Here is an 8642-nt window from a genome sequence, read left to right on the forward strand (position 1 = left end):
AAACCCCCCCCTCTAGGCCTCATCACCCTGGGCCTCTGTGGATGCATTTTCATGGTCTGCCTCCAAAGAAAACTGTGTGTGTGTGGGGGGGGGGTGAGTGTGTGTGTGTGTGTGTCTGCAAAGTTGGCACCTGCCCCTGGAATTTTGCTCCACTCCCAGAGCCTCGGTTGTGGGACCTGGGCTCCCCTTCGGTATCCTTGTCCTTCTTTGGGTGTCCCTTACCTTCCTTTCCTGCCGCCTACAGAATGGAGCCACGGAACCCGTGGCACATGACTCTGACCTCCTGCAGGCTCTGTGGTGAAGGGCCACGCTGTGGGCTGCCTCCCCACCTGCCTCTGCAGAGCCTGAGCTGTGGCCGCGTGGCCTCCTTGGCCTCCACGCCCTGCCACTGGTCCTGGCCCCACCCTTAGCGCTGGCTGAAGCCTGAGCTCCACTACTAATCCACAGTGTCACCCTGGCCCCCTCAGGTGGCTTTTGGCCCTCCTCCACAGAATGGGATCAGGGAGCCAAACAGCCAAGGCAGCAGAAGCAGGGTGGTGCCCCCCCCACCCCATCAAGACCACCCAGGTGCAGTCCTGGCCCGCCACCTAGTGGTGTGACCTCGGACCCTAGACAAGCCACGGCCTTCGTATGCCTCCCTTCTCCTGTGTAAAACAAGGAAATTAAAGGTACTTATTTCTGGGGCGCCTGGGCAGCTCAGTCAGTTAAGCGTCTGCCTTCAGCTCAGGTCCCACGGTCCTGGGATCGATCCCCCGCATTGGGCTCCCTGCTCAGCTCTGCTCCTCCCCTTGCTTGTGCTCTCTCTCTCAAATAAATAAAATTTTTTTTAAAGATTTTATTTATTTATTCATGAGAGACAGAGAGAGAGAGAGGCAGAGGAAGAAGCAGGCTCCCCAAGGAGCAGGGAGCCCGATGTGGGGCTTGATCCCAGGACCCCAGGATCATGACCTGAGCCGAAGGCAGATGCTTAACTATCTGAGCCATACAGGCGCCCATGTGAGACTGACTTTCTTCTAGGGGAGTGTCACCGCTCCTCCCAACCCTGGTGCCGCCTGAGGACAGGGACAGTGGTGGACACCTTGGGATGTAATGGGTCCTAAGAGAAGATGGATACACTGAAGGAATCAATGAAATCAATAAACGATTCAGCTGAGGTATGGAGAGGACCACCTGTGTCCCATCAAGAGGGAACCGATTGTCAGGGTCGGGAGAGGAGTGGGTGAGGGCGAACACAGAATCAGATGCAGCCCTTTGGAAGCCGTGCGGTCCTGACCCTTGTGAGCAGTGCACGGGGCCCGGTAGCCAGGTTTGCTGGCCCAGCCTCTCCCTGGGAAGCTGAGGTTCAAAATCCAGGTAACTAGGGACGCCTGGGTGGCTCAGTCGGTTAAGCGTCTGCCTTCAGCTCAGGTCATGATCCCAGGGTCCTGGGATCGAGCCCCGCATCGGGCTCCCTGCTCCACGGGAAGTCTGCTTCTCCCTCTCCCTCTGCCTGCAGCTCCTCCTGCTTGTGCTTGCTCTCTCTCTCTTCTCTCTCTCTGACAAATAAATAAATAAAGTCTTAAAAAAAATTAAAAAAAAAAAATCCAGGTAACTAGCAAGCAAGGAAGTGTGGTGGGTGTGGGCCGGGAGAGGGAGCCAACCTGGTGCTCTGGAGGAGGGGAGAAGCCACACTGTATCTGGGGTCCGGGCAGGTGAGTCAGAGCTGGGGGCCTTTGGCTGCGTAGGAGAGCATTTCAGGGGGATGTGGGGACTGACAGACACCAGCAGACAGGGATTTGAAGGGGCCGGCTGGTAGGACCACTCCATCAAGAATGGTCTGGGGGCCCAATTCAGGGATTCACCCACCAGGCAGGCCTTGGTGTCTCTGCGGTCAGGGAGGACATAGCGTGGGCTCTCAGGGAGGCGGGGCAGGGAGGCAAGCTGGAGTACCACTCCCAGGGAGCAGGGCCCAGGCCCATAGGTCACCCAGGAGCTCCCTGGGGAGGCAGAGGAGAGTCCAGGCCAGATGCATCCTTGATAGAACCCTGCCTATACCCCTCGTTCCCTTGCTCCATGCCTGCAGAGGGTCTGCTTTGTCCTGTGCTTCTTCCTAACCAGCTCGAGATCAGGATGTCAGCCCAGGAGGGCACCCAAAAGAGAGCCAGTGGGGCAGAGTTTCTCCTCTCTCACAGTGTCATCACCATTTCTCCAGGGGCCTAGGCCCAGCCTCTTCCTGTCTTGAGAAAACAAGGCTCTGAGGCTTGCACCCAATCTCTCCATCACCATCAGCCCCCCCCCACCCCCCACCGTCCCTGCCCTGTGGAGCCTCACCAGGCAATTCACACTCAGATGGGAAGGCTAATGACAGCCTTAACCCAAACTAGGAGACTTCAAGCCACAGGACTTAAAAAATCATTTGAGGACAGAAAGACTTACTGGTATCCCCAAGCCCCCATGCAGCTGGTGTTGGTTGCCCAAGTGTGGCCTGTCCCATCAGGATCCCCAGGCCTGGGAAGATGGCTGAGGTCACTATCACAAAATTATCTCATACCATACACAAAAATGAATTCAAAATTGATCCTCAACATACATGTAGGGGCACCTGAGTGGCTCAGATGATTAAGCGTCTGCCTTCGGCTCAGGTCATGATCCCAGGGTGCTGGGATCGAGCCCCGCATCGGGCTCCCTGCTCCACGGAAAGCCTGCTTCTCCCTCTCCCACTCCCCCTGCTTGTGTTCCCTCTCTCGCTGTGTCTCTCTCTGTCAAATAAATAAATAAAATCTTAAAAAAAAATACATGTAAAATTTAAAACCATCAAACATTTAGGAGAAAATCTTTGCAATGTTGAGATAGACAAAGATGTCTTGGGGCACAAGAAGCATTAATCATACAAGATAAAATTGATATATTGGATTTAGCAAAATAAAAATTTCTGCTCTTAAAAAGACACTATTAAGAACATAAAAAAGGCAAGTTACAGACTGCAAGAAAATATAGGCATTACATATATCTGACAAAATACTGACGTCTAAAATGTATGAAAGATGTCCTCAACTCAAAAATAATAAGATAACCCAATAAAAATGGTGAACACTAGGAGAATATCTAGGTGACCGACCATGGGTTTGGTGATGCCTTTTTAGATACGACACCAAAGGCACGATCCACAAAAGAAAGAAGCTGGACTTCCTTAAAACTAAGAACTTCTGCCCTGTGAAAGACGCTGTCAAGAGAATGAAAAAAAACAAGCCACAGACTTGGAGGAAATATTTGCAAAAGACATATCTGATAGGGTCGCCTGGGTGGCTCAGTCGGTGGAGCAACAGAATCTGGTTTTCGGCTCAGGTCATGATCTCAGGGTCCTGGGATCGAGCCCCACATCGGGCTCCCTGCTCAGCGCGGAGTCTGCTTCTCCCTCTGCCTTGTCCCACCTCGTGCGCGCATGTGCTCTTTCTCTTTCTCTCTCTCAAATAAATAAATAAAATCTTAAAAAAAAAAAAAGCATATGAAGAGTAGCTCCACATCATATGTCATCAGAGAAATGTAAATTAAAACAACAATGAGATATCACGAGCAGCTGTTAAATGGCCAAAATCCAGAACACTGACACCACCAAATGCTACAAAGGATGTGAAGCAACAGGAACTCTTGTTCATTGCCACTGGGAATGCAAAATGCTACAGACACTTTGGAAGACAGTTTGGCAGTTTCCTACAAAATAAAGTATACTCCTACCCTATGATCCAGCAATCATGCTCCTTGGTATTTACCCAAAGGAGTTGAAAACGTATGTTGACACAAAAACTTGCACATGGATGTGTATAGCAAATTTATTGATTATTGCCCAAACTTGGAAGCCACCAAGATGTCCTTCACTGGGTGAGTGGATAAATAAACTGTCGTATATCCAGACAACAGAATATTATTCAGTGCTAAAAAGAAATGGGCTAGCAAGCTGTGCAAAGACACGGAGGAAACTTAAATGCATATTACTAAGTGGAAGAAGCCAATCTGAAAAGGCTACACACTGTTTGATTCCAACTATAGAACATTCTACAAAAGGTAAAATTATGAAGACAGCAAAAACTCAGTGGTTGCCAAGGATCAGTGGGAAGGGAGGGATGACTAGGCAGAGCAGAGAGGATTTTTAGGGCAGTGAAAATACTCTGTATATATCACTATGGTGGTGCATGTCACTCTACGTCTTCCAATCCAGAGAATGTACAGCATGGCCTTATGGATGTTAATGATGCGTCCATGTAGGTTCATGCATTGTAACACATGGACCACTCTGGTAGGGGGATGTTGATAATAAAGGAGGCCCTGCATGTGAGGGGGTAGGAGGTATATGGGAAATCTCTGTATATTCCTCTCCATTTTGCTGTGAAATGAAAACTTCTCTGAGAAATATAAAATCTCTTAAAACGTTTTTAAGATTTATTTATTTATTTTAGAGGGGTGGGGAGGGGCAGACAGAGAGGGAGAGGGAAAGAGAGAATCCCAAGCAGACTCCCTGGCTGGTTGCAGGCCTCGATCCCATGACCCTGAGATCATGACCTGAGCTGAAATCAGGAGTGGGTCGCACCCAGGCACCCCCCAAAATAAAATCTTAAAAAAAAAAATAGTGGACAGGCTCTCCCTCTGCTCCGTGAACATGGTGGCAGCCTCGGGGAGAGCCCTGCTGGGAGGAGCAGTTGGGGGGCTGCTGTGACGGCCACTGGCAGGGCCCCACCACCACCCGGAGTGTGACTTCAGCTTCTGTCGCAATCAGGGCGCTGGCGTCGGGGAGCACTGGTGGCTGGCCAGCGCCAGAAGTTGCGGCTGGTAGAGGTAGAGACGGGCCCGAAGGCAACCTGGAGCTCCTCCTCACGCAGTCGCTGGAAGGACTTGGAGTCTGGGGTGACCTGGTCTCGGGGAAGAAATCTTTGGGCCGGAATCCACTACTGCCTCAAGGTCTGGCTGTATAGGCATCCCGTGCAACGGAGAAACCGGTGAGGAGGAGACTGCCGAGACAAGAAGGAAACTTAAGATCCAGAGCAGGGCGGGTGAGCTGACAGGGAATTTCTGAGAAGCTGTCACCTGGAGGTGGGGAGGAAGAACAATGTCAAATGGGAACTCAACCTGCCGTTTCTTCAAAAATCCTGGCATTGTGGTCAGCCCACGCGCATTAAAGTTATCAGAAGAGGGGCGCCTGGCTGGCTCAGTCGGTGGAGCGTGCAACTCTTGATCTCGGGATTGTGAGTTCAAGCCCCACGCTGGGTGTAGAGATTACTTAAAAATAAAATCTCTTTTTTTACAAGATTTTATTTATTTATTTACTTACTTACTTACTTATTTGTCAAGAGAGAGTGAGCGCACAAGCAGGGGGAGCAGAAGGCAGAGGGAGAAGCAGACTCCCCGCTGAGCAGGGAGCCCGATGCGGAGCTCGAACCCAGGACCCTGGGATCATGACCTGAGCCAAAAGAAGATGTTTAACCGACTGAGCCACCCAAGCATCCCAGTTGTGTTCTTTTTATTTAGTTTTTAGTTTTTTAAATTACGGTGATACAGTATGTACTACAGTTTATTTTATGCAGTTACGATTTAGTATTGCACCTTTATGTTTGCTCACACTTCTCTCAACTGCAAATGGTGCCACGTATGGTCTTTAAGTATTTACGTGCATAAATTGTTTTTTTTTTAAGATTTATTCATTCATTTATTTTTTTAAAAAGATTTTATTTATTTATTTGACAGAGAGAGATAGCAAGAGCAGAAACACAAGCAGCGGGAGCAGCAGAGGGAGAGGGAGAAGCAGGCTTCCCGGCGAGCAGGGAGCCCGATGCGGGGCTCGATCCCAGGACCCCGGGATCATGACCTGAGCCGAAGGCAGATGCTTAACGACTGAGCCACCCAGGTGCCCCATCAGTTGTTTTTCTGTTCTTTTTCTGAAAGGGGGCAGGACAGCCCTACTCACACCTGCTACCCCACTGGGGTTACCAAGATCACCCCTCCACTCACCAGTGCCCTGGCTTAGACAATCACTTATAGGGTTATAGTCAACCCACTGCAGGGCTCCTCATGGCCCCGACTTGTCTCCTCGGCAGGACAAAGTCAGGTGTGGCCCTCTGGCATCTCTCTCCCTCCCCAGCCTGACCAGACCACCTCCTGCCCCGCTACAGTGCTCTGTGCGTCTCAAGCATCCTTAAAGCAGGGGTGTCTGTGGGCACAGGGCCTGGAAGCCCCCACGGGAGCCATGTGGCAGGACACAGGCCACTCATGGCAGCTCTCAGCCAGGAACACACACACACTTGCCCAAGGACTTCCAGAAAGCCCTCCGCAGACAGACCTGCAGAATGACCATTTCCAGGAAGGAGATCCTCCCCGGTTAATCCCATCGTGTCAATGCTCATATACACGTACAGCAGTCTCAATCCTCCTAGCAGGCCTCATTTTATAGATGAAGAGTCAGAAAACCAAAGCATTTAGTGCTATACTTGACATTCCCAGTTGGAAGTCCAAAGGTAGGTCTGCCTGCTAAGTTGTGTGCGTAAGTTTTGATAAATTCTAACTTCTTTTTAAAAAACATTTATTTATTCATTTGAGGTGTGGAGGGGCAGAGAGCATCTCAAGCAGACTCTGAACTGAGCCTGGTGCCCCATGAGGGGCTCGATCCCATGACTCCGAGATCACAACCTGAGCTGCAACCAAGAGTCAGATGCTTAACTGACTGAGCCACCCAGGCGCCCCAAATTTTAACTTCTTTAAAAAAATAGTGGACCAAAGATTTGAACAGATTCTTCACAAAAGACACATGAATGGCCATGTTGAGCACATGAAAAGATACTCAACTTTATTATGATGAGCATTATGGTGATTAGTCATCAGGAAAATGCCACCATTAAGTCACAATGATATGCCATTGTAGAGCCTGCAGCATGGCTAAATTAAAAAGATGGACAATACGAAGTGCTGATGAAGCTCTACAGCATCCACAACTCTCATATGTTGCTAGTGGGCACTTAAAACAGTATAATCAGGGACGCCTGGGTGGCTCAGTCGGTTGGGCGTCTGCCTTCAGCTCTAGTCACGGTCCCGGAGTCCTGGGATCAGGTTCCCTGCTCAGCAGGGAGTCTGCTTCTCCCTGTGACCCTCCCCCTTCTCATGCTCTCTCTCTCTCACATAAATAAAATCTTAAAAAAAAATAAAACAGTATAATCATTTTGGAAAAGTTTCTTCTATAGTTTTGTTTTGTTTGTTTTTCTTCTATAGCTAGACATATATTCACTATTTTTTAAAGCTTTATTTAATTATTTAATTCATTCATTCATTCATTCATTCATTTTTTGGTGGGCAGCAAAGCAAGGTTTATTGAGCGATAGTAAAGTTTATTAACCGATAGAGTACAAAGCTCCCAAAGAGGGAGGGGACCAGTGAGGGTCGCCCTTAAAGCTTTTATTTATTTATTTATTTATTTATTTATTTATTTATTTATTTTTTAAAGCTTTAAGTAATCTCTACTACCAACATGGGGTTTAAACTCATGACCCAGAGGGGCACCTGGGTGGCTCAGTTGGTTGAGTGTCTGCCTTCGGCTCAGGTCATGATCCTGGAGTCCCGGGATCGAGTCCCGCATCAGGCTCCCTGCTCAGTGGGCAGTCTGCTTCTCCCTCTGACCCTCCCCCTCTCATGTTCTCTCTATCTCATTCCCTCTCTCAAATAAAAAAAAAAAAAAAAAAAGAAAATCTTAAACTCATGACCCAGAGATCAAGAGTCACACACGATCAAGAGTCACACACTCTACTGACTGAGCCAGCTAGGCACCCCTAAACATACATTTGCTATTAAACTCAGCAATTCATTTACCCAAAAGAAATGAAAACATTTGTCTACACAACAACTTGTGCAGGAATGTTTATCGCAGTTTTATTCATAACGGCCAAGATTCAGAAACAGCCCAAAATGCCCATCAACAGGTAAATGGTAAACAAATTATGACACATCCATACAGTGGAATACTGCTCAGCAACACAAAGGACTAATACTAATACATGTGACAACATGCGTGAAGCTCAAAAACTTTATTTGGAGCAAAGGCAGACACAAATGCATACATATAGTATGAAATTATATCAAACTCTAAGAAAAAAAGTAAATGTGACCTATCGTGGCAGATGGCAGGTCAGTGGGTGCCTGGGGCAGCAGGTGGGGGGCCTACAGATTTCAGAGGGGCATGAGGGACCTGTTGGGGTGATGTGAATGTTCTACTTTGATTGTGGCGGTGGTTTCATGGCCATATACATCTGCCAAAATTCATCAAATGTATACTTTTTTTTTTTTTAAGAGGTGGAGGTTGGGGAGGGGCAGAGGGAGAGAGAGAATCCCAAGCAGGCTCCATGCCCAGTGTGGAGCCTGATGTGGGGCTTGATCTCACAAGCCTGAGATCATGACCTGAGCTGAAGGCAAGAGTCGGACGCTTAACTGGCTGAACCACCCAGGCGCCCCAAGATTTTATTTTTAAGTAATCTCTATACCCAACATGGGTCTCAAACTTACAACCCGGAGATCAAGAGTCACGTGCTCTACCAACGGAGCAAGCCAGGCGCCCTCAGAAAATTTTTTTCTGGCCACCCTCCTCAAACTAGGTCAAGCTCCCTAGTATGCACACACTTCAAATCTGTATT

The sequence above is a fragment of the Phoca vitulina genome, unplaced genomic scaffold, assembly GCF_004348235.1.
Source record: "Phoca vitulina isolate PV1807 unplaced genomic scaffold, GSC_HSeal_1.0 scaffold100, whole genome shotgun sequence".
Taxonomy (NCBI): Eukaryota; Metazoa; Chordata; class Mammalia; order Carnivora; family Phocidae; genus Phoca; species Phoca vitulina.